This window comes from Tetrao urogallus, assembly GCF_951394365.1.
Source record: "Tetrao urogallus genome assembly, chromosome: 2".
Classification (NCBI taxonomy): domain Eukaryota; kingdom Metazoa; phylum Chordata; class Aves; order Galliformes; family Phasianidae; genus Tetrao; species Tetrao urogallus.
In genome coordinates this window covers 69,278,142-69,305,751 of record NC_136814.1, presented here as the reverse complement: position 1 = coordinate 69,305,751, position 27,610 = coordinate 69,278,142, and the positions used below count along the sequence as shown (strand labels likewise).

Sequence of the window (27,610 nt, the reverse complement as noted above, 5' to 3'; positions counted from 1 at the left end):
CAAGTAATTGTGTGAACAGCTGTTTCTGATAAGATTTTAAGATTTTATAGATATTAGATAATAAATGAAAATATGTATTTTTATAAGTTAATTTTCTTTTTGCCTTGTTTTTAGAAAATTATCCTGTTTAATTTTTTTTCATCTATTTTTCTTTATATGTAGTATTTAATATAAAAATTGGAAACATTTTAAGATTAATCTATGTAAGAGTTTAATTATGCTGCGCTTTTAAAGTGTTATATTATGGAATCTGTAAAGATCAATTGTTCTTTTCTCTAAGTAATTCCAAATAAGCAAGTTTGTCCCCCCAAATTCTTGAAATGTTTGATGGGTGCATGTAGTTCATGTAGAGCTACTGACTATGATTTGAAGGCATTGTTTTGTGTTTTCTTGTTTGCACTAATACTGTAATTCCTTGATTTTTATATTTTTCAAAGTAAAAATTGTAGCAATTCATCTCACTCATTGAAGTTGTATATTTTAGGCACTGATCACAATTTGATAGTCCTCAAACATTTCAATGGTTACCAAGATCAGTAGCAGCAGTTACATTATCAAAAAACACTGGGCTGTGGGCAGTAAAATCACGGAGTGATAAAAACTGGAATAGAATTCCAAGAGTCAATTCTCATGGTTTTGTTTTTTGTGGTGCTATAAAGAAAGTGACATTCTTAGAAAAGATTGTGTTGTGATGCAGAAGCTTATTATTGCTAGCATGTTACCGCATGAGACTGTACATTACAGCAATACTTTCTCTCAGGATTGAAAAAGATGAAGCAATGCATGAAAAACATATGGGATTCTTTTCTTGACCCTTAAGAGCCCTCTTTGTACTTCTGAATGCTTTCTGTAGTCACCACAAGAACCGAGCATTCATACTAATTGTGACAAATATTTTATGGAGATTGTTTATGGAGGTGAAGCATCAAAATGTAATTTGATTACATTTAGTTTTTTAGTTGATTACATTAGTTTTAGATACTTGAGATATGCAAATAGAATTTAAAGTATTTTTAAAGGCAAAGAATTTTGACAAGTTTTAAGAGGTATGATCTAGCTCTTAGAATCAGAAAAGGTATAAACAAATGAATTTTAAAAGAGCTAGTTTGGGAAGACATAAATGTATGTCATGATCTCTTTGCACAAAGTTCTTTCTGTACTCAGTGGAATAAAGTCATTTTATTGACTGTCAATAGTTGTTAGGTTAGACAAATTCAACTTTCATTTCATTGTAGTTAATATGTATTTTAAGTCAGAAATACACCGAGGAATTAAAGACTGTGCACAGGTATTGATTGCTGCTAAGGAATACTCTATTATAGTCATACAAGCTGATCTGGAAAAGTTGTTTTATTTTCATTGGTTGCTAATGGAGGCGGTTTATCCAGAAAAACAGTATCAAAATGGCTTTGGTTTGAGTCAAAAAAAAAAAAAAAAAAAAAAAAAAAAAAAAAAAAAAAAGCCCTTTACCATCTGAAAGCAGAGAATTTGCCAAATGAAAACCTAAGGTATATATTTCTCTGAGTAGAAACCACAAGCAACTGCGATTGGTTTCAAGTGGTATTAAAATCAGTCACTTTTGAATCACAGAATTTATATGCTCAGTTGGTATTTGAGTTATGTTGTTCTTCCTCCAAGATTTCCACCATATGTAGATCAGCTTAGACATCATGCCAGAGTTAGAACTGTCAGTTTAATTCTGACATTTAATTAAATTTAATATTTTATTTTTAGTAATTCATAGATTTCCCACTTTTAAAGTTTACTGGCTTAAAGCTATTTTCTATAGGCATATTTAACTCTCTCGTTAGCATACCAACATCATATCATCATATTTTGCTTGCATAATTATTCATAGTAATCAAATTGGTATAGAAAAATTTATCAGTAATGAGCAGTGAATATTTTGTGAAGTCCTGTTATAAAATGTACTGTACAGAGGAACAAAAAACTTTGGTATACCTGACTTACTATTGTGTCTGTCCAAGCTGAACATACTTAGAAGGATAAACAAACACCATAAAACAACATAACTGTGTTCTTACACCTAAGTATGACAGTCACCATTCAAGACAAGCGTACTGTGAATAGAGTGATATAAATTCAGAATTCTACTGTGCCGCTATTTATCTCCCACTGTGTTTTATGCCTCAAATCAGAACTTAGCATTCATAATTAAGATGACCTAACAGGTTCTGTTGCTTAATTAACATGAAGTTTTCATTACTAATTGCTATTGTAGTCATCTGATTTAGCTATCTGCTTTCATCTTAGGTAGGAATGAGTGTCCTTGATTCTAATCTGATTATTAATTCTATGTTTTCATGTTCACTTTAGTAGCTGTATATGGCAGGTACAGGTCAGAAAATAGAATTAAAGAAAATGATCCAGTTTTGTGCATGATAAAAGCAAAGCTTACTGAAGTTTTAAATGAAAATGGGAAGTAGTTCCCACATCATAGTTGAGTATAGTTGGACAGTAATAATACTGAGAGTACTCTTCTTCTGCTATCGAAGGACAAGTACGTATTTGCCAGGTTCAGTGTCCTACTGAAAAAAGCATTTGATACAATTGACTTGGAACTATGTGTCTCTGATTCATTTTGATTGAAGTTAGGTGAGAAGAGCAATCTAAGAAGAAGCATGAGTAAAATAATACTGTGGAAGTTAAGGAAAAGATTTTAACCAGGATATGCTAAAACTGAGCTGTTAGTCAAGAAATCAGGGAGATGCAAAAATGGAAATGTACGCTATTAGTAATACCAGTATTTCATATAACTAGTTTCTATTTTTTTTTAATCTAATTTTGTCCTCTACCTCTCCCTCTCCCTTTTTTTTTTTTTTTTTTTTTTCCTACAAAATTCTTTGGTTACCTTTCTCCCAGATAAAGCAACATTTTATGATACATGCAGGATTTTCCTTTGGCATGCTTCTGAAGTTAAATGGTCAAACGACTTTCTTCGTTTGGCCTAATTCCTCCTTCATACAGGATATTTCATAACTGTACAAAGTCATTTAAAAAGAAGCATTATTACACTAGATATGAATTCTACACTGTGAAGAAAGCTCTATTAAAATTTTGTTTCCTTTTTTTTTATAGTTACTTGTAGGTAAAAAATAGATTCACTGCAAGTGTAACCTTTTACTTGTTGAATTAGTGTTTTAATGAAGTTTAGGTGCTTACCTACACATACTAACAGATTATGCAGCTGCTTTTCTTCCTGCTAATTCCCTAGAGTGTGTTTTGATTTCCTTAGAATAATAAATGATTTCATGTTTGTTTGTGTATGTGATTTAATATGGTAATCTCCTTAATTTAATGATGAAGTTGTTTTATGGGATATGAAGAAGACTTTCAATTTCATGAATAACTTGTTACAAATTAGTCATTTAATTTTTTTTAACAGCAGGAGGATATTTGTGAAACCACAATTTTTAATCTGTACCTAACAAGTGACAGGGAGTTATATCTGAGGTAGCTAGAAGGCACTGTTACTGGACAGAAGGATTTGATGAGAAAAAGGAGCAGTTTGGATTCATGAGGGCGAAAAAATCCATAAAAATAAAGAGAAATAAATGTTAATTTCAGAAAATCAGCCTCAGATTGTGATTTAGAGCTTCAAATATGAGAGCTTGTTACATAGACAACTTTATACCTTTAGCAAAAACCTATTTTCTGGATTTGCTGAGATGTGTTCAGTAAAACACTATCGCAGCAACTGCATACTTCAAAGAAAATACTAAACAACTGCTGATTGCTGCATTACAAGCTAGGAATCTCCCCTAGGCACATTTAACTTCACGAGTTTAGGGATTGTGCAAGATTTTGTGCTATAAGATGTTTTAGAAATGATATGTCAGATATTTTGAAAATTAATCTCATTATTAAATATTTGACTCCTGCTTGTAGTTTTTGTTGTTATTTTAGGAGACAAGTTCTTTCAGAAACTTGCAGTCCTATCCTTGAAGCAAAGATATGTCCAGGTGTTGTGTATCATTTAGCAGAAATAAATTGCAGCTCTGATCCTGTGGAAGACATAAAATTCTATGATGTGTTTGATACGTGCAGATATTTGTAAATATAGTAGTACTTATATAATACTTGCATATTAGAACTCTCCTGCTACATCTTCACAAAGTACTAGAGAGAAACAGCTAGTAGGAAAATGTCAGAACTTGGGCAACCTGAACAAGCTCATACTTAGTCAGTAAGACTTGTGAAAGTAGAGTTTATTTTTTGAAATAGAAATTGAAGTGCCTTTACTCATGAAATATTGAAGTATCTGCACTATATGAAATTTAAAGTCTAAGAAAAGCAGCCCAATAAACCATAGAGACAGTTTTCATAAGTGAAGAATTTTGAAATTCATTTTTGTCATTCATTTATGCACTGTATTTATTGTAAATTTTCAGGAAAGGTGAACAAAATGTAGTATTACTTTTATTCTGTTTCTTTGCTGTTATCAGTAAAGAATGTTCTTGTTCAAAGCAGCATAAGCAATGAATGCTAGTAATCAGCACACATTTCTATGAATGAACCACTTAGCAACCACTGTGTTTACAGTTGTAGGGCATGCAGTGGTGGCAGTGGAGCCATGAGTTAAGGAACAATGCAAATCATTTAATTTCTGGAGTGAAAAGAACCGGAAATTTAGACCTTACTATGTGCTTATCATCTTCACAGTGGCACTGCCTGTTAGTTATCGTTGATATGCACTCAAGTGAAAAGTAAGCATACGTTCAGGGTAAACTCCAGATCCTATGGAAATCAGAGTACATGTCTAATTTGACTAGCCTTTGGTTTGCTTTTGCTACAGGCATACCTATCTTAGTGATTAAATATGGTAATGTACAAGGTCTGCTCTGAAAATGATGCCTCCTATTTTATTATATTGACCTATGAGGTCAGAGCAGGATATTGGAGGTGTGGCAGTAGAGATTTAACCTTCCTGCCAATATTCTGTTACATTTTGTTGGCATGTGACAGATGGCAGCAGAGAGGCAGTCTGACAAGAACATAACTGACGTGGAAGTGTGCGTGTAGCAAAAGAGTGTAACTGAAAAATTGCACCTCTTGATATTCACTGATGCTTGCTGAGTGTTTATGGAGATCAGATGTGGATGTGAGCACAGTGAGGTGGTGGGGGGGGGTGCATTTTAGCACTCACAACAATGATGTGAAAGATGGGAAAAATTCTGGATGGCCATGTAGATTTTTATGAGTGCAACATACAGGCTCTTGTTCATCACTAGCAAAAATGGCTACTAGTGGTGACTGCTGAAAATCATTGAAACTGAAAATTGTCTCAACTGTGGGATCAGGAAAATCAAGGCGCAGGCGGAACTGAACTTGGCGAGGGATGTGAAAAACGATAGGAAGACTCTGTACAGGTACATTGTCCAGAAGAGACAGGCCAAAGCGAGTGTACCTCCTTTGGTAAATGTAAATGGAGAACTTGCTTTAACAGACAAAGAGAAGGCTGAGGTACTGAATGAGTTCTTTGCCTCGATCTTCACTGGCAGCCAGGATTCCAGTACTTCTCATGTCCCCGAGCCCTGCATCCCTAAACCTCGAGGGGGAACCGGGGTGGTAAATCCCCCCCCGCTGTGAGAACATAGCAGGTCCAAGACCACCTCATGAGACTGAATGTGTACAAGTCTATGTGGACAAGGGAAAGGCGACCGATGTCATTTACCTGGACTTGAGCAAGGCCTTCGACATGGTCTTCCACCACACTGCGGCGTCCCCCAGGGGTCTGTCTTGGCACCGGTGCTCTTTAACTTCTTTATCAATGACATCGATGACGGAATCGAGTGCGCCCTCAGCAAGTTTGCTGACACCAAGCTGAGTGGTGCAGTTAACATGGTTGAAGGAAGGGATTGCCATTCAGAGGGACCTCGAGAGGCTGGAAAGGTGGGCCCAGGTGAACCTGATGACGTTCAGCATGGCAAAGTACAGAGTTTTGCATTTGGGCTGGAGGAATCCCAGGCATCCATACAGACTGAAAGGAGCAGTCCTTGAGAGCAGCCCTGCAGAGAAGGAACTGGGGGTCCTGATGGATGAAAAACTTAGCATGAGCCAGCAATGTGCCCTTGTGGCTTGGAAGGCAAATGGTATCCTGGGCTCCATCAGAAGAGGGGTGGCCAGCAGGGACAGGGGCATCGTCCCCCTCTACTCTGCTCTTGTGAGGCCCCATCTGGAATACTGCATCCAAGTGTGGAGCCCCCAGTACAAAAAAGACAGGGAGCTGTTGGAGAGGGTTTAGAGAAGAGCCATGCAGATGATCTGGGGACTGGAGCACCTCCACTATGAAGACAGGCTGAGGGAGCTGGGCTTGTTCAGCCTGGAGAAAAGAAGGCTACAAGGTGACCTCATTGCAGCATTTCAATATCCAAAGGGAGCCTGCAAACATGAGGGGGATCAACTCTTTGAAAGGGTAGATAACTGCAGGACAAGGGGAAATGGCTTTAAGTTGAGGGAGGGGAGATTTAGGTTGGATATCAGGGGGAAATTGTTTACAGAGAGAGTGGTGAGGTATTGAAACAGGCTGCCCAGAGAGATTGTGGATACCCTGTCCCTGGAGGTGTTCAAGGCCAGGTTGGATGGGGCCCTGGGCAGCCTGGTCTAGTATTAAATGTGAAAGTTGGTGGCCCTGCGTGTGGCAGAGGGGTTGGAGATTCATGATCCTGGAGGTCCCTGGCCGTTCTGTTATTGTACGTAAATATGCCTCAGGATATTCAGGTGTTTAATTTGATCATATTTTGGTAAGCTCTATGCTCATTATTTTGTTACATCATGAAAAACTATTTCAGATGGTATTTCAGGTGGTGCTATATACCTGCATTTAGGCAGTTTAATCAAACTTCTAGCTAGGATTGTATCAATGACTATATTTTTGTCTTAAACTGTCCAGTGGGACTATAGTGGTTACAAGCACGCATACATTAAACAGTCTGTGGGAATATTCAGTCATCAGCCTGAAACTGCATGTGGATACCTTCATGTCAGGCTGGAGACAAAATGATGTGCTTTTGTTACTGTGTATTTTCTTTGAAATCTGAGGCCATTGCAGTCCTAAACTACATTCAACATTGGAAATAGATACCAAAATACCGTGCTAGATACAATCAAGAGAATCAACTATTATGTTATAAAATAAATATTTCAATTATCACCGTTTTTGCACTCTTCATACTCCCACTTCCCAAGTTCTGAAAAGCTATCTAGTATATATAAACAGTAGAGAAAGGATATCCTATTGAAAATAATGAGAGGATGTGTGATGTCCTGGAAATAAATACACACACACACACACACACACACACACACACACACAAAAAAAAAAAAAAAGTCTAAATTTTAAAGCAACAGAATCATTTATTCAAGATTGGTTGTGAAATGCTGTTGGAAAAGTTTTATTTTGTAAAGAATATTCTATGCATGTAATTTCTCTCAACATTTAAAATGGAAAAAAAAATCCTATTATTTTTCTTCTGTTATTTGTAGCAAAGGATGTACTGCGTATTCCTTTTCTCTGTTGAGCTATATGTTGAGACTTGAGTTCAACAAAATGTTAAACACACTTTCTTGTTGAAAAATCAATATAAAGCTTCTCAGTAGTCCTGTTGTAGTCAACTGGATGATGGCATTTGATGTGAAGTAAGTAGTTAGTCTAAATGGGTCTTCAGAATTCACTTATATGAAAGGTACAGTTTTATGCACATTACTTTGTTACACTCCTTCACACTTTTATTCTGGCAGAAGGCTGAGAATCTCAAGTCATTTCTGAGTATGGAGGACAATCCCTGTCCAGTTTTTTTTGTTATAAATGATAGTTCACAAAATACCATTTTGCAAATAGTCTACACCTGATAGGATTGTTGTCACTGTTGCTTCTGTAAAAGATGAACTGCTACTCACTCTCAAAAAGTTTTATTTCACATATGGATTTTCTACTGACTGTTTATATTTGAAATTATTGATTTTGCAGAGTAGAGTGCAGGTGTTATATATATATATATATATATATATATATATATATATATATGTATATATAAAGCTTCATACACAGTTCTTAAATTACACCTGAAGATTAATGTCAATAATAAATGATGTTTATCTTGGACTATTTTGGATTTCTTAGTCTTTTATTTGCCTAAAATACAAAGAAGTTACTCTGATATAAATTTCATAGATCAAATTAGATTGATTCATACTAAATAAAATAAGTCTATCTGAAGTAATGTTCTTGTCTACAATATTGTTGAAAAGAAAATTTTGTCTATTCATCTTTAAACAGAAAAAAAAAACCAACCCTTTTGTGATAATGCTCCTTGTTTTTGTCCCAGTTTACTGAGCGTTCTCACACTGTGAATCATATTTCATGTTAATATGGGTGCCAGAAGTAGCAGATCTTATGTAGGCCATATCACATTGTGTATATCTAGAGTTGGAATCAAGGATCATAAAGTTAACAGCTGGAAGACCACCAGCTTGTATCACTAAGTTTTTAGAAGGTGTTATTCGCAAAACTTCCTGACTGGACTATCTTGGACTCCATAGGGAAAACTGGCATACCCAAACATGCCTTTTGATTAGTGGTAGATTTGATACAGATTTTTTTAGTTGGTAGTGTAATAGTGTTTTGTATTCCCCAGAAATGTGTTGGCTTTTACTGTTTTGTTATCTGTAGATTGCAGAGTGTGAATGAGCTCCTGACATAGATGATGAGGCTCAAGGAATTAATTGGGTGATATATTTGTATATTTATAAATTCTAAAGTTTAGTGTAGATGTCTGTAAAAACAACGTACATAAAATTACATAGAAACCAATGTAGTAGCTATTGTTCAAACAGGAAATTGCTGTGATGTATTTAAATTTGAGGATTGTTCGCATGTTCTTTTACATTGATAGAACACATTTTAAAGAGGATGTATCTTCGATCTTCAAAATGTTTTGTGTTCTGTGAATAATTCTACTCTGTTTCTGCCCCTGAAAATGTTTTTTCATTTTCCTTTTCTCCTTTTATTTTGGTAAAAAAGAAATTCAGGAGACTATCAAGTACATAGGAGTATATACTATAGGGTGGATATATTTATTTTTGACTTTTTTTCAAACACAGAAATGTGAACATATCACTTCATGCATCAAATATCCCCAGCCTAAAGTTTATTCCATGATTACAAATTGAAAAAAAAGTGAGGTCTATATTCACTGAAAGAGAGGCTTCTTTCTTGGATGGCAAGATTTATTGGAATGTCTGGCATAGTTAGGTTTTAAAAACTTTGAACAAAACAATGATTAGGAAATGCTTAGATGTGCCACAGCTTTTCAATTCACAAGGCATACTAATCTTTCCATATTTGGCCTATACAATGATTAATTAGTTAGCCCTAGTTAAAGATGATCTATGAGGAACAGCAATGTTAGCAAATTTGAGGTAAACAGTTAAACATGGAGATCTTGAAAGAAGATTCCTTTAAATGGGAAGTAAGTAATGTAGTCCAACTCCTGCAATGAACAGGGACAACTACAACTCTATCAAGTTACTCAAAACTGGGTACATAATGACCTTGAATGTCTCCAGGGACAGGGCATCCACCACATCTTGGGCAACCTGTTCCAGTGCTTCACTATTCTTAGTGTAAAAACAACAACAACAACAAAACAGCCTTATATCCAACCTAAATTTACCCTAAGTTTGAAACCATTTCCCCTTGTCCTATCACACCACACTAAAGAGTCTGTTCTCTCCTCTATTATAGCCTCCTTTTAGATACTGAAAGGATACTATCAAGTCTCTTTAGAGCCTTCTCTTCTCAGGACTGAACAGCCCCTTCTCTCCCAATCTGAACTCGCAGTGGAGGTGTTCCATTCCTTGAATCACGTCTTTGGCTCTACTTTGGACATTGTCCAACATGTCCATGTCTTTCTTGTAGTGAAGACTCTACATCTACATCTGTATGCAGTACTGCAGATGAAGTCTCACAGTGGGGGGCAGGATTCCCTCCCTCAACCTACTGACCATAGTTCTTTTTATGCAGCCCAGTATATGGTTAACTTTCTGGGCTGTGAGGGCACATTGCTGGCATTGTATGTGATTTTGATTTTGCTAGGTTGCACTTAATGCTTGGTTTTTTTTTTTTTTTTTTTTTTTTTTTTTTTTTTTTTTTTTTTTGTTACAGCTTGCTGTTCTGACCAAATACTTTTTAGCATTTACAAAGGCACATATGTAAATATATTAGTGTCAGTGCTGTTTCTATCTTTCGGGTGAGGACATAGAACAGTGAATGACATGGTGGGTTTTGATGACTACAACTTCTTTACAGAGGGAGAGAAAAAAAAGGGTGAAGTTTGTGTTCTTTTCTACATCCAGGTAAAGTTCATCTAATGAAATCACCTGTTTTAGGTTAAAAATGCGCCTGTCAATTTTATTGAAGTTACTCTGAATTTGATTAGATGGGATTACAATTTAGTGTTCATCCTAAAATAAATAAATAAGAATGCAGGTTAGGTTTGAAATATGCAAATGGGAGAGGAATGAAGTGAAACCATGAAATGTGAAACAGTAAATAAAGTGTACAAATACTGAAGTTTAGCTGGGACACATTGAAATTCAAGAAAAAACTTTTGAGGTTTGCTAGTCTTTACACCATTACTAGCAGTCTCTGAGGCAAAAAAATCATAAGGATGATGACTGAGTGAAAATATATTGATGTATGTAAGATCAGACAAGGGAGAGGATGCCAGAAGGAACGATTACAAGCAAGTTTTCAATTTTTTTACATATATTAGAGTTTGCTTTTCTTTATCTTGTGGATTTTAGCATATGTTCCTTTTAATTTGGTCAAGATTGCTTGGGAATCAAAATTTTTCTATGATGTGTTTGAAATTTCTTTAATGATGGTAATTTCAATTGAAATGTCAAAGACCTGTATTGATTTACAAGCAAGATTAAGGGAGAAAGTCTATAAGTAGAGCAGTAGGAGGTAAAGCACTAAAGATGCTAAGGAGAGAATCGTTATTATTATCTGAGCATTAGGTTTCATAACCGTTGAAGAAAAATACTTACAGACTTTTCTGGGAATATAAATTAGCAACAGCTAGCCAACCACATATAATGCAAGATTTACCAGTGACTTGCTTGTAAAGAGTGAGAGGTATCCTGAGATAATGTGTTCCTGTTTCTTCATTTATAGAGATGTTTGACTTTCCAGAACTGCTAAAATTTAGTTTTCTTTGAATTACGTAAGTTGTGATGATTTTGAAAAGTCGCCTAATTTTGATACACTTTAGGTTTTTACAGATAGGTAATTACAATCCATCCAAGTTCAGTTCAATCTAAGATGTGTGAAAGATGTTGGGAAGTTATTCTTTAGGAGCTTTAAATTTTGTGAAAAGTTACTGTAAACATTTTTGTTTTAAATGACTGTGCTTAAATGGCAAAAATTCCTTTCTGACATACACTTCTCCCTGCCTCCCCCTCCCTCCCCCTCCTACTCCCCACCAGCTTTTTTTTAAATTGTTCTTTTACTTTTTTTTCTCTAAAACACAAGAATATTTTTGTTTTCAAGGCTGATACCAGGGCATCAGAAGTCTCAGTTTTTCCAGAATTGTGTTCTGTCTTAATTCTGGTGGACTCATGAAGATTTTACCACTTGAAGAAAATTCTGAAGACATTAATGCAGTTGTATAGAACTTGAGTAGGAAAATTAATAGCTATATCTGAAAGTGTGCCACCCTACTCTTTCTTTCTTATGCCATTTAGTAAAGATGCTCAGACAGTATCTGTTCAAGTCAACCTAATCATGTTTTGTGCAACTCGACAGAATTATCTCTTCATATGTTGTAGTCTGTCAGTGTAGTTCTTGCCAGAGGCAGAGAGAAGTCAAAGAAAAGTTCTAAATTCTTTAAAAAATTATAGTAGTTTTGTGTGTCAGAAAAGTAGACAAAGCTTCAGAAATTTTGTTTTGGTAAGATCCTAATTGTCTAAAGTACTAAAAATATTTATGAGGTTCCATAGCATTATCAGATTAACTAGAGTCTGCCCTGCAGAAGCTGGTTGCTAAATCTCCATGGACTAATTTATTGTGATATTGTTCTTTCAGAATGTTTTTTCATTGTCTGGACAAGACAGATATTAGTCATCATCTCCACCATGATAACTACGGTCTTTATTTTTGTTTCATAATCAAGCTCAATCTGTTTTGACAAGTCTTGAAAAGACAGTTGTTTAATGAATCAAAATATTTGATTCATTAAAATATTATATTTTTCAATTTAAGTTAAATTACTGATCTCAACTGGATTTTTTTCTAGTGCGCCTGATTAGATTTTATCATTGAATCATATCACAGAATGACTTGGGTTGGAAGGAACCTCAAGGATCATCAAGTTCCAAGCCCACTGCCACAGTCATTGTTGCCAGACACAAGAATGATCTAAGTACAATCACCTCCCTTGCCCTGCTGGCCACCCCTCTTTTGTTGCAGCCCAGGATACCTTGGGTCTTCCAGGCTGCAAGTGAGCACTGCTGGCTCGTATAAAGCTTTTAATCAAATCAAACCCTTAAGTCCTTCTCAGCAAGGCTACACTCAGAGTACTTCTCCCAGTTTGTATGCGTATCTGGGGTTACCCTGACCCAAGTTCAAAATCTAGCATTTTGCACTGTTGAACATTGTTAGGTTCACAAGGGTATATCTTTGAAGTATAATGAGATCCTTCTGGATGGCATCGCATCTTTCTCTTCTATCTACCATGTCGCACAACTTCATGTCACCAGCAAACTTGCTGATCTGTCATAAAACAGATTTTATTCAGTTTTGCTGAATAAGTGTACATACCATCTTACCTTCAGTTCTGTTTGTGGTGTCTATTTGCGTCTTCAAACATTTAATATTTCCTGGTAATCTGATGTACAGTTCTTTGATATGGCTCTGCTCTACAGTTCTCCATAATTTTTGGTGATCAATTATTAAGCATTTAGAAAATTCAACACATTAATGATCTTTCTGATGCTTGGTAAAAATTATTAATATAATATAGCTGTAATATTTCCAGAAAAAAAATCTTATTTAGAGTTTTGTTGTTTTTCTTTCCTTCTTTCCTTCTTTCTTTTTTTCTTTTCTTTTTCCTTTTTCCTTTTTCCTTTTTCCTTTTTCCTTTTTCCTTTTCCTTTTCCTTTTCCTTTTCCTTTTCCTTTTCCTTTTCCTTTTCCTTTTCCTTTTCCTTTTCCTTTTCCTTTTCCTTTTCCTTTTCCTTTTCCTTTTCCTTTTCCTTTTCCTTTTCCTTTTCCTTTTCCTTTTCCTTTTCCTTTTCCTTTTCCTTTTCCTTTTCCTTTTCCTTTTCCTTTTCCTTTTCCTTTTCCTTTTCCTTTTCCTTTTCCTTTTCCTTTTTCTTTTTCTTTTCCTTTTTCTTTTCCTTTTTCTTTTCCTTTTTCTTTTCCTTTCTTTTTTTTTTTTTTCCCTCTGGTACTAACTACAGCTTTTATTTTTTCTCTCTACTTCAATAAGAAAATGTTTTTCTAGGAATTTCTGTTCTGCAAAAAATTTCTATCATTCATGAAAGACGTAAATATTCTGCAGGTATCAAACAATACAGCAAAGTAGATGTTGCCCAGGGTGACTGCAGATTATCTGTACGCTATACTGAACTTGCTCTCCTTATTTCTTTATAAAACCTACTCATAAATCTCTAATTGAAATTTTGTATTAAAATTGGAATGATTGTCTCTGAGGAAATTATGATTTAGTACGTAAGGTTTTCAGAATTATGTGTAATATGTGAGAAATGGTCTTTCAAAAATTAAGCATTAGTAGATACATGTTAAAATTTAATAAAACAAGATTACACGTACATAACATGTTCTGTGATAAAAATCAAAGAGGGAGAGTGGTAAAGTACAAAGTACTTCTAGAAATATGAGGTATATATTATTTTCTGGTGCAAATAATTTCAGTTCCGTTGCCTGGGAGTATGCATTTCTCTACACTGCACTGGTGTTCTCTACACTGGTGCAGCATCACCTTAACTACCGTGTGCAATTTTGGGCTCCAGAGTACAAAAATCTATTAGAAACAGAAAGAAAACTAGCAGAGATCCTCCAAAGGGTTACAAATATGGTGAAAGGCTCCTTATGAGGTGCACAGAGGGGCAGTGCTAATTTCTGCTCTCTGATGACAGCATCAGGAATGGGAACTGCAAATGGAGCTGTATCAGTGGAGAGTCAAGAAGGGTGTTAGGAAAAGGTTCATCACCAAGAGGTTTATCAGACACTGGAATAGTCTCCCCAGGACAGTGGTCAAGGCACAGAGTTTGCTGGAATTGAGAAAAATCTGGACAGTACTGTCAGATATCTGATTTTTGGGTGGCCCTGTGAGGAGCCCAGAGTTGGGTATGATGATTCTTATGTAACCCTTCTATCTCTGGGTATTTTATGATTCTCCGTTTTCCTTCTAATGTGTTTAGAGATGTAAACTGGACACTGAAAACAAAAAATAGCAGGTGTGCAGTTCCTTTATTGACTGTGAGTTTTTCACTAAAGCAAAATTAAAGCATGGTCTCGTATTATATAATGATAGAATAAAAGAAGGTATTATCTGCATGTGTTCCCGTAGTTTTTTCTGTCCAACACTTGGGTTGTGTACCTATCTCAGGTTTATAAACTTGCTGAAATTATTGACTCATTTATTGTCTCTTGTATTTGTCTCATTTTTATTTTTTATTTTTTAATAATAATATTTAATTCTGGTTTTAGGCCATATCTACTTATAAATGTAATTAAATAGCTTGAGTAGATACTTGCATAGTGTTTTCTATGCTGGGACAGATATTCTTAATTCAATGATTTTTTGAGGCGCTAGAAGATCACTGAGTAAAATAGTCAGTAAGCAAGAGACATTATTAGAAATAAATCTTCAGCTACATCATTGCTAGCTCTATGATCATATTCTTACATTTTTGGGGGGGATTTTCTTTTGAAGAAAATCACAGAATCACAGAATGATAATTTTGATAAAATCAAAAATTTTAAAAAATGGAAATAACTGGGTCATAGATGATTGATAGATACATTATTTATATGTCATTCTGATAAATGCAAATAATGTGTGGAAAAATAAAATCATTTGCAATTATAATGGCCATTATGTAACAATCATTCATGGAATGGTTTCAATTAAATACCCATTATATTGGATCCAAGATGCTGAACTGAAAGGTGTGTTTTCACAGTGACTTGATGAAAAATCCCCAACTAAATAATTAATTATAATTTCTTTATAAAACTACTTCATTTGTGAGATGAATCTTCATTCTGAGGGGAGGAGGGGTTACTTACTTGCTTTCTCATAGGCATTATGATTGCTTATTGATTTTTAAATAAAATGGTTCTTAGGAAACTGAGATGACTTGTTTTTCTCTTTTCAACAAGCTAGTATTTCAGAAATTACTTAGAATACTGATAGCTTTGAGTAGCAAGCATTCCCTTAGTGTATTGCACAAGTCTTACTTCTTGATCTTGGACAGAAGAACTAAAAATGAAAACACATAGAAAATATAGTATTCCTCCTTGGAGAATCAAATTTCAGCAAGTTTTGCAATTAAATACATACATTGCTAATAATTGCTTTTTCTTCTGACCCCTATTCTCTACAGAGAATTTGGAATAGTTTAAAAAACAAATGAAAAGCAGATGTTTCTAATGAGGAAGAGAGAAGATTGAGGAATAAACCAGTCTGAGTTTATTCCTCTTTACTCTCTCTCCTGATGGATTGTCAGCTAGGAGCAGCAGACTAATTAACAGTAGTTACTTCCTATAGTGGTTTTGCTTTTTAGCAACATTGTTTTGTTTCACAAAATCACAGAAACACCAAGGTTGGAAAAGACCTACAAGGTCATCCAGTCCAACCATCCACCTATCACCAATAGCTCTTACTAAACCATATCCCTCAACACAAAATCCAGACATTCCTTGAATACCCCCAGGGTAGGTGACTCTACCACCTCCTTGGGCAGCCCATTCCAGTGCCTGACCACTCTTTCAGAAAAGTAATTTCCTAACGTCCAGCTTAAATCTCCCCTGGCACAGCTTGAAGCCATTCTCTCTAGTCATGTTTGGTACAGTAAACACCCCAGTGGGTGCTGGTAGACAGCAATCCAGAGATGGTCTGAGTGTTCAGCAGTCACCAGTTATTAAAAGGTGTTTCTAATGCCTTTCATCTGATTGAGAAAAAAAATCTCACAGGAGTTCCATATCTTTTTGATAATGATGTTGATAATGATAATAATAATAATGATAATAATAATAATAATAGAAATAAATTCCCAAACAGTTTAATCCCAAAGAAGTCTGAGAAGTAACCTCTTTTTTTTTCTGCTAAAATATTAATATACATTCTCACTGACATATTATTTTTTTTCTCAGTGGAGATATTTTAGGTAAAGTAAATATATATACAATTTAAAATACTTGTAAAAACACATGAAAATGTTTTTATTATCTTGGAGAATAAGATGCTTTCTGTAATGAAAATAACAACAGAAAAACGCCCCTACAACTCTGTGTCCAGCTTGAACTGAAAGCAGAATTTATCATTTAAGAATGTATGTTACACAGAAAGCAAAATCTATTTTAAAACCATTTTATATAATTACTGATAGAAGTTCAGACAGAGAACTGCTTCTAGTACAAAGAGAATTGATTAGTGTGTGTTTGTCACAATATATACTCACAGCTTGAATTTTGCATTAGCTGAACTTTCTTTGCCCTACAGCAAGTTTTAGATTTTATTAACCATGGTACTTCTGGCAATACCTAGATGTGCTTCTGAATTCCAAAAATAACATAGAAAATTGCTCTATTTCTTATCTTCTGCTTAGACCATTAAGAGCTGGCCCTTAAGTAATACAGTGGATATACTATTGCTGCCAGTAGTGTGAACCTGGCTGCAAGATTGATTTTGATTTCATTCCATTGTTACGATAACATAAATAGAAATTTGAGCAGTAGCAGTAAGGAAGCCTTTTTTTCCTACCAATTTGTGTCTCCTAAGAGATTAAGTAGTGTGTAGTGCGTAAGCAACAGTTGTCACTGAATTGTTTTTTAAACAGCTAGGGCATCTTCTTTGTGTGAATTCTCAGAGAGTCCAGACTGATGAGGCAGCCATTTCCCTGGTGGGGTATTCAGTTAGGCCACCTTTCTTTCCTTCTTTTCATCAGGTTTTTCATACTTGTGAGACCTCTGTCCTTGCATCACATCTGAAAAAAATGGAGTCTCCTTTTCTAGCGTATTACCTTTCCACTGCTGTTTCTTTTTCCTTCTTTCCATCCAAGGCTGGATGTGACTTTGAGCAGCCTGGTCTAGGGGTTGGCAACCCTGCCCATAGCCAGAGAGTTGAAACTAGATGATCATTATGGTCCTTTTCAACTCAGTATAAAACCCCCTAAGCTTAAAAACATTAGAAAATACAGGCAAGTTAGCACTGTCTCAGCTGAGCATTTGTGCTAGATTTCAACATTCCTTCATTTATAAGGATCTGTTCTTGTCTCTTCTCGACAGCTCCCATATACTTTGTATTAGGATTACTTTCCCAATTTGGAGCATACATTTTTAAATGTAAAATATATGCTTTAGCAAAAATGTGAAGCTTTGCGATGATTTATTTGTAGACATTCATTTAGGTATGTAAATATGTATATAAATGTTTTGGGTCAATTTTTACAAAATTAAGGTGTATGCATGCTTTCAGTTTTTACCCTATACTTGTGAAAAGCACACTTGCAAAAAAGTTGAGATTTGATGGAACAATTTCAGCAAGGAAACTTAAGGAATTGTGGGTTTCTGGAGGGCAATAATCAATTATTGAGATCTACTAGAACTAGAGCTGTGTGGCCAGTATTTATTTATTTATTTATTTCTGAAATCACTTTTGTATAATATGTCCAGCCACTATAAAACAAACAAACAAACAAACAAACAAACAAAAAAACTACTTGCCTTTTTAGTAACAAGTCTAGGTGCAGATGTCAACAATTCCTGAATCTTGAATAGTCTTTTCATTGATTGTTGGACTTGGTGATATTGAAGGTCATTTCCAACCTAGAGGATTCTATGATTCTATGGAAAGGGTGATTGGCTGGTACTTTTATGGCTTTGGTATAGCATATGTATTATTCATCTGTAGAATTTTAATTTGTTTATTTCATTATGAACGTTAAAGCAGAGATTTCTTGTAGGTGTCAGTTATGCACTTACAAAGACAACCCTTCTTAAGACACTGCACAAAGCTACTACACAAAAACTTGAGTAATTTTTTGTTTAAATATGATGAGGATATCTAACAGAAGAAGTACTAACAGAGGATTTTTTTAGTAGGCTAGTTGGTTTTAGTCATTCTTTTGAACACTGGAAAATTAAAGCTATAGGTCTGACAGAACTCTTTTCAAAATAATGAAATTTTAATGTCATGGTACTTGTGGGTTTAACGTAAAACATTATCTTTCTTACTCAGCAAAAAATGTTTCAACCCTCTGTTTTGGACAAAAGTCTTGTATAATTAAATGTTATATGTTTTCAATGCATTAATACTTATCACTATACGTAGCTAAAACATATGTAAATAGGTTTCAGATGATAAATATTGTTCAGAGAAGAATGAAAATTCTTTCCTATATGTAATAATATAAATACAAAAATAGTAATTTTCTTTACTAGTAGGAAATCAGGAAATTTTGTCCATTAATTTGAGGAAAGTTGAGAGTAGAATTAAAACTTGTGCAGCAGACAGATATATATAAGAGAATATCAGTCTTTGCTAGCATCTTTCTATGAACAATGATGAACTTCTATGGACAGCTGAAGCAATATAAATATTAAATATTATTATTAAATAAAATTATTATTAAATAATATTATTATAAATAATATTAAAAATATTTGTTGTATTTTCCATCTGATATGTGAAAAATGTACTTAATGTTATGAGAATAAAAAGCTCTTTGAAGACAAAACTACATTTGCATATTGAAATTTTAATTTTTCTCCCGTGTCATGTACTGATTAGAAGAATGCTGAAAAGAAAACAAACAAACAAAAAAACTGTATTTCTTTAGCTTTTAATTTCTCAGCAGTTCATTTTTTCTATTGTACTTTGCTTACAAGTAACTATTTCACTTTGGGCCATTACAAGAAAAGATCTACTTTACTAATTACAGCACTTTTCTAATTCATAGACAGTTATGAAATAACTGTTGCATGGTGAATAATCCCTTCTGAAAACGATATACAAAGAAGACATCCAGTCCTCATTAAATATAGTTCTGCTTGGCTGCTCTACACTTTTAATAGGAAATAAAAAACAACTATGTGAAATACACTGTCTGTTGCTTCATAGCAGTATGTCAGTGATAATTCAGCAGTTAATAGATGACAAGGAAAAGGGATAGCTTCTGTAAGTGATGCTTTATTTTTTTTATGCTTTAAACGAACTAACTGCACCATGTTCTCTTGAACTGGTTGGACCTGCATTTTGATAATAAACACGCAGTTCATATTAGCTTACAAAGAAGAAATGAAGTATGACAGCAAAGAGTGTAAACATCTGTAATTGCTTATTTAGACAGTAGGAGAATTGCAGGCAACCTCTGATGGCTGAAGAAGCTCCGTCAAATAAAGACAAGATTTTTAACTTGTGAAAATTAACAGGAATGCTGAAGGTAATAAACAGTCAATATGCAGAAATAATTTTGGCATTTTTGAACAGTAAGCTTAAAAAGACAACATATAATTATGCAAATATTCAGTATTTTTAGTCTTTTATGCCCAGCATAAGTGTTTTATTTTTGGCATTTTTAAGACTATTTAGCTTTTGACCTACAAAGCTGTAGATGTCCTCCTCATATTTTCTTTCCTCAACTGGAGGGTGAAGCGGAAATTACAAGATATGAAAAATATTAGTAGTTGTCTAGAATCTTCTAATGCTAATAATATTCCTCTTACATTGCTTCACATACTGTTCATGTTAATTTAAAATGAATGCTCTTGTTCTCAAACAAGTATAATGACTGTATCTTGGAAATTCTTAGACGGTACTTGGAAATTAATTTTGACACTAAAGGACACTAAAGTCTAATTGCTTAATTTGTTCATCAACACTTAGACATCTAGTAATATTTGACAGACTCTCTTATATTTCTTCATACTGGCATCTGACAGCTAAAAGAGGTTTTTCTCTGTGTCCTGATTTAATAGAGAAAACATTGTCAATAAGGAGTTATCTCTCTTCAAATGGGAAGCTGAGGTCTTCTGATGAGGAAAGGGTTCCAGGCTTTGGATGCCTGCATTATGAGGGTTCCATCCTTCCTCAGATATTGAAATCTTAAAAAAGAGCAGGATTTTATTTTATTTTGAGCAGTAGCTACTGGCAAGCTGAATTGGAATGCTGTCTGAGAATGATGTTCCAAAATCCACCTTGCATTACAGCACGTGAGTTCCATTCTAAGGTCTAGGTGGTTTTCAGTGGAAAAACTTGCACAGAGGTTTTACAGAGTGGATGCGAGCAAGAAGTTATGTGATAAACTCTCTGGAATAGCAATGTTTCCGTTTCCAGTTTCTTCAACTTGCTTTCATAGCATCTTGCAACTTTTTGAACACCAAACTTGTCTTACTAGATTATCTGTAGGTAAGAAGCAGTTTCCTGATTAGTGCCTAGGTGGGTAGTTAGTAGCATTAGTTTATAATGTTTAATGGAATTAGAATGCATTTTAAAAAGAGTTTCTCTTTTGACAACCCTTTATTAGCAGCCAGCAATTAAATGTATTAAGAGTCCTTGTTGTTCACTCTCTTTCAGCCACAGAAAACTAAGGGATGTATATGTTATAATTACAATTATCCATTCTCCTCATTGTCCAGCGGAGGAATGCAACTGTAATTCTGGCAGATAGAATACGTAGTTGGCTTGCTGTCCTGGATTGCAGATGTCTAATTGCAGGCAACCATTTCATTTAAAATGGCTCATTAAAACAGAAACCATTTAGCACTGCTAACATGGATCTGCATCCATGATTATGCATTTAATTAGAAAAGTGCAAGCTTTTTTTTCCTTTGTAATCTGGATTTACAAAATTCCTCCTGTGCAGTCTGTTTTGGAAGAACTTGTATGGCTTAATTTTTTATTACTATTGTTATTATTATTATTATTATTATTTGCACTGCTTAATATCTGTGCTGTACATCTGCAAACTTGGTAAGCTAGATATTAGCACATTGTATACACTGGTGTTTCACAAGCACTGAACGTCTAGTAGAATATCTAGTTTGACTTTTCCTTAGTATGAAAACCATTTCTTCTTCCACTTCATTTGAATCAGTAGCTAAAACAAGCTTATAAGCGTATCTATGGACTTCATCCAGAGAACTAACTACAGGTAATAAGATTAACCTAATGCTTCTGGTACTTTCTCCTTTCTTTCAACATAATATGTGAGAAATCTTTTCAGTGTAAGATAATGTCCTTAAGTCGTTTCTCATGTCCTTGAGCTTTGTGGTATACATATTTCCTATTTGAGTATGTGGATGCAGCACACATTTTTCTTAACAAAATTGGGACCCAGTTAAAAAGTGCATTCTTTATTGATTTCCCTTCTCTTTTATATGTTTTACTTACCACTCTTCATTTTTTTCTGATTCTTAGTGGTTAACAGTGTATGTAGTGTTTTGGTTTAGCTAGCAAATGTGATCAGGGGACTCTGGTGGAGTTTTTTGTTTTCCTTCATTGTAAACTATGAACTACATACTTTTATATGTATATACATATATATATATTTGGAAATACAGGCATGTCTTTGTAAGCGGAGAAGTAATGGACTCTTTATTCCTGTTCCCCCCAAAATGAAAACAGACTTTTCTCTTGTAATCTGCCTATGTAAACCTCCACAGATGGCTACTGTGTCTGAATTACTTCAGTGTTCCTTCAATGAGTAAGGTGACTGTCACATTTATGTTTCTGTGTGATCCTAGCAGCAGTTCCTTTTGAAAAAGGCGATAGACGTGTGTTTAAATAAGCATAAGAAAGAATGTCAAAGGAAACAGGCCCTAAAGTTACCTATATTCAAATATTGATATAATATCTGAAAATAATTTGAATCAGTTTTTTGAACTATAGGACAGGGATGGGACATTCTGAACTCTTGGTTCCAGAACAGATTGGGTCTTGAAAATGAGATATGAAGATTTCTCCAAAAGTAGAGCCTCCATGGAAACACAGAGTATGCAAAGAGCACAATAGCACTATTTGATAAAGCAATTTTTCTGCTACTAAACACTCTTTTGTGGCATAGTCACCACCACTAGCTATACATTTTCACCACTGATCATTAGGAGCTTGCATGCTCTTGTTTTTTTGGGCAAGTCTTGTTACTAGGCCTTGGAAATATTTTAAATGACATGAGCTTCCTCAAAGTTGTTTGTGCCATCTAAGTTAAATGTACACACTCCCTCTGTACTTATTATAACCAAATGAATCACCTTGCATATTCATGGCTCTCCCAATAGTTTCTAGATGGCTGAAGCTGGGTAAATGAAGTCTACTTCTAAAGGTTCTTTGAGACTGCTTTTTTTTTTTTTTTTTTTTCTTTTTTTCTTTTTTTCTTTTTTTCCAACACTGAAACAGATGCACAACTGTCATTTTTATGAGCGGGATTTGTATGAGCAGGATAACAGTACTCAGAGGAATTTGAGCATGTGCTAGAGAGCTTTACATTCTGACTTTACATCTCAGAGAGATTTCTTGACTTGGCCTTGCCGGTGGTGTTCATTTCCCTGAGGAATGTCTGTGAGTGGTACTCTGCTTGTGTCTGGAGTAGAAAACTATTTTCTTGATTTATTTTTCCTACTCCTTATTTTTTGCAGCAGAAGTTTACTTTCTAAATTTTTTTCTGTTGTGTTAATACTGTATACTGCTTAGTGGATTGTGGCAGAGATTATTACTTTCTCAGAATTTTAATATTGCTAGTTAGGCAGCTGTAGTCCATCTGAGGAGAATCCAGTGATGTTAATTTTGTTCTAATAGTTATGATAGTTCAATCCGATAATTTTGTTCAAACTTTTACAAGCTGAATAATGTTAAGTGCCTATATATATATATTTATTACAAAGTTATATATATATAAGTTATATAAATCAAATGTAATTGCTGTACTTATTTCTGAAAGTTAAACTAAATATATTTAAATTACTGTTGGCTACATAAAACAATTAGTAAATTCATTCTGGAGGCAAATGTTACTACTTATAGGGAAAGACAGTGGACAGTGGACAAAAGAATTTTAGTGAAGAACAACACTTTCATGTGTTATCGAAATTCTAAACTATGAAATTGTTGGTGGAGAATATAGAAAACTGACTAGTGTAAAGCTGACTTTTTTTTTTTTTAGCAGTTGCCTTGAAATCAGAAATAGGCCAAGTGGAGAATTTCTGTGTCTTTTTAACACTAGTCTAAATTTTCCTCAGCAATAACGTGTCTTATCTGACCTAGGCTGATGGAGCAAATGCTCTTTCTTACACAGTAGCATTAAAATCAAGCATGTACTTTGCCTTGCTTCTAATGCACTGGCATTGTTCAGATGTGCATTTCCTTATAAAACTAAGAATATTAATGATTATTCCATGCCATGTTAGAGGAAAATGGTCATATATTGTTGCTTTATTGGTTACAAGGAAAGTACCATCTCTAGCAGTAGAGCTGTCAGGGAATATATTTTCATATTATATAGGATATGCATAGATCAAGCTTCATTAGAATATTTGTTTTATTTATGAGGGCTTCTCCAAAACTAATGTCTCCTACTTCATCATGTTGACCAGTGATGTCAGATGCAGATGTTGGTAGCACATCAGTAGAGGCTAAACCTTCCCATCAATATTCCATAACATTTTGTTGCCATGTAACAGATGGCAGCAGAGTGGAAGTCTGAAAAAAACGCATCTGACATGCAAGTGTGTGTAGAGCAAAAGTGTGTAATTTAAGTCTTCTGTGAGGAAAAAATTGCACCCGTTGACATTCACTGATACTTGGTAAATGTTTGTAGAGACCAGGCAGTGGATGTGGGCACAGTGAGGTTGTGGATAATGTGTTTCAGCAGAGTAGACAGTGGATCACCTCTGCTGGTGAAGATTTTTATAAGCGCAGCATGCAGAGCCTTGTTCATCACAGGCAAAAATGGATAGTTGGTGGTGGTGACTATGTTACAAAATAGCATTTTGTAGCTGAGAGTTACTGTATTGACTTTGTTACTGTATTGCTCTTTGTATCTGTTGTAGTCTCCATGGAAATAAATAGGCTGTACTTTCTGAGTGTCCTATGTTCTACAGATTGGTTCTTTTATTCATTTTCTTTTTCCAAAAACGTTGAAGTGGCAGGAATCACATGACAAGGCTGTCTATATCACTGAAATTAATCCATCTTCCAAGCACTTACACAGTTTTGCAGTTATCCAGATTTATTTTACTGTGTCTCTTGTATTTGTTGTTATTGTTTAATGGAAGCTTCCTCTTTCTTAAAGGACCACTTTCTTTATACATAAGTATCTCTAATCTAAATGACTGTATGCACAGAACAAGTATCATTTCCAATTTTTCTTTTATTCAAGGTAATATTTTTTTTTTTTTATGTCACTTTCACCTCATTTTAGATAAAAATACAAATATTCTTCAAAGAGAAATACAGGACTTTCATCTGTGTAAGTTCAATTTCTTGATTTCCAAACTTTTGCTGGGGACCCTGAGAGCAGCTGACTCACCAATTTACAATGTAAGCATGAAAAGTATTAGCAATTCTCTCCCTAAATAGGAAATGAGTCTTTTTATATAAGATGTGTCATTCTCCTAAGGTATCCAGAGTTTCTCTCACACTTCTGTTAAGAGCTTATCTCTTTAAAAACTTGAAGACTTCATTGAAGGATTTGCATTTTGACTCATTTCTTTTTGTATTTACCATAGAGGAAAAATGATTTCACTCTAGGGTCTAATACATTTTTTCTTTTTTCTTTTTTCCTTTTTCCTTTTTCCTTTTTCCTCTCCCTCTCCCCCTCCTTTCTTCTTTTTTTTTTTTTTTTTTTTTTTTTTTTTTTTTTTTGCTATTAATATTTTCCATCAATCCAAGATCTGTATTTATTCTTACAACGTAATATACATTTATGATTTTCACTACTATTTTATGGTTTTCTGACTTCCATTATCCATTTCTGTGTTTCTCTGGTAACTGATAGCATGCTTGAGGCTGTGATATCTTACTGCCTATTGATTTAAGAACTCTTTAATTGAAAACCATTCAGCAAACACTGTTTTCAATTAACTGTTTTGCCCAACTAAGTTTTAGGTGCCAGGGGCTCATTTGCAGCACTTGATGGTTAAAGATTTTAAAATAGAACTGCACGTCTTCTAGGTATACTTCAATAACATGCAAGGTTTTCACCAAGGACTACTCATACATCTTACATAGCCTGCAGGCTAAAGTGTATGTCTGTGCTTTTGTGTCTGCATGTGTAACCACAGGAAAGGAAAAGTCAAAGAATCAATGATCTCAAAATTAATTAAAATCAGGAAGACATTCCCCCTGCTGACAGGATATTTAGGGTGAAAATAATTAAATGAGCTATTGTGGCAAATGCAATATCGATTACTCACCAAGAGCAGCTCCTTGAAGACTTAGATGAAGATTGATAACTGTTCTTTAACAGTCAGAGCCAAAGGCAACCGTTCCCATCTCCAGTTTTTGTGCATGTGTGCAGTCTGACAAATGGCTTTCAACCCAACCTTCTATTGACCGCTATAAAAAACTATTATCTACCATGAATAAGTGGCCTAAACATGCTGCTTCTTCCCTTTTCTTCATATCTATGTATTTTAAAATGCTCCATTTAAAATTTTCCATTTCCTTTAACTTCTGACGTAGTAGTTATCATCTTTTGGAGAGCAGAAGCACTATTTGTTTTTGTTTAAAGTCATCGATGCATTTTTTCTTTGAGTAAACAAGGTCAGGAATTGCACCCTGGAATTAGAGACTGCATGAATACAAGATCAGGGTTTTCAGAGTAATAATGAAATGGAATGCACTTGAAGAAAGCACCAGATTTTCTCAAGTGGTGATTGGAATTTACCTGCAATGTAGTTACAGTACCAAATGAAGAGGCTCAGTGGGAGCAGCCAATTAAAAGATGAACACATTATGAACAGATTAACATATAAAGCATACTCCTAGATCACATCTTTCAGTTAGTTTTTAAGATCCAATTCATGCACTGTGGGGCTGATCTTTGCTGTGAATCTAAACATTGATACATGGTAACAATCAGAAGAATTGCATCAAAAGCTTGCTGCTGTTTGAAAATAAAATCTTACAACATTATTGTGAGAACAAATCTTAATGAAAGAAAAAGATGCAGACAAGTGTTGTTTTTGTTTCTGTAACAGAGTAAACAAAAAATGGACTTTGAAAATGCTACAGATAGAGGGAGAAGTAAATGGTATAAAATATCAAGGCATATTTGTTGAAAACATTTGCCTCTGAATCATGTTAATTTATCTACATGTTCATTACAGCAGGCTTTTATGATATGTATTAATTTATTCATGGAAACACAAGGTGAAAATAGGCATCATCTGAAAAGTAAGTTGTAAGAAGTTCATATAACTTAACAAATGCTTCCAGCCTATTCTTTGGCAGTCTGGTCCTGTTAATGGCTCAAGCTTCAAACATTCTTCTCATGTCACTGCCTGCAGCAAGCTAGAGCTCCATGGTTTGAAACTTCAGTTACTAGTCTGTTTCTTTTCAGAGATTTCAAGATAAAGAACTGGCAGTAAGCAAGCTGTCTGCAGAACAATTTTTTTCCAGTTCTTTCATTCTGATGATTCTGCAAGTAGTGATACTTTTTGTAACTTATAGGCTTCTTGTGATTTTAAAATGTTTTTTGTTTTTTGTTTTTTTTTCTTTTTAGTTACACTTTAGATAAAAATTTGTGAAGAATTTAAGGGATTGAAGCTGTGAGTTTCAGACTCCTCAGACCTGTTTTGGTAAAATACAGTACAAAATATATGATCATGTTTAAATGAAGAAACTTCTGTCCTGTTTGTCTCATTTGTATGCTACTTGCTGTCTTGAATCATTTTATGGACAATCAGGAAAGGTTTTCTTAAACAGCCATAATATTTTCTGCATGCTATGATATCTGTGTCAAGGGTAAAAGTTAACATCACAGATCAGCTACTTCAAGAGAAACAACCTTCAGCCTATGAATATGTATTATTCTGGTGTCTGTGAAATTTTGTCTAGGAAATAACAAATACTGAATGAATGTTCTATTCAGGATTCTTTGCCAAATAAACAGTTTCAGTAAGAACATAACGATAAATACCAATGTAAAATATGGCACATTAAATTTAACTTCACTGTATTTCGTGGGAGCATAAAAAAGTAATATTTTAACCTTTGTTTTTCCACACTTGATCAATAACCTCTTTCATTTAGAACTAGAGACAAGGCTTCTATATTGCCTTATACTAAGATACTTCAAAATATACTGCCTTTAAAGTATTTACAATTTTGACACACTCT

At 34.5% G+C, this 27,610-nt stretch overlaps 1 protein-coding gene across 1 annotated transcript in view; it reads left to right on the top strand.

The window, feature by feature from the left end:
• Positions 1–27,610, top strand: part of GRIK2 (glutamate ionotropic receptor kainate type subunit 2) — a gene marked incomplete at both ends in the record, with an annotated part of 345,231 nt that overhangs the window by 138,785 nt on the left and 178,836 nt on the right. The window lies entirely within an intron of this gene.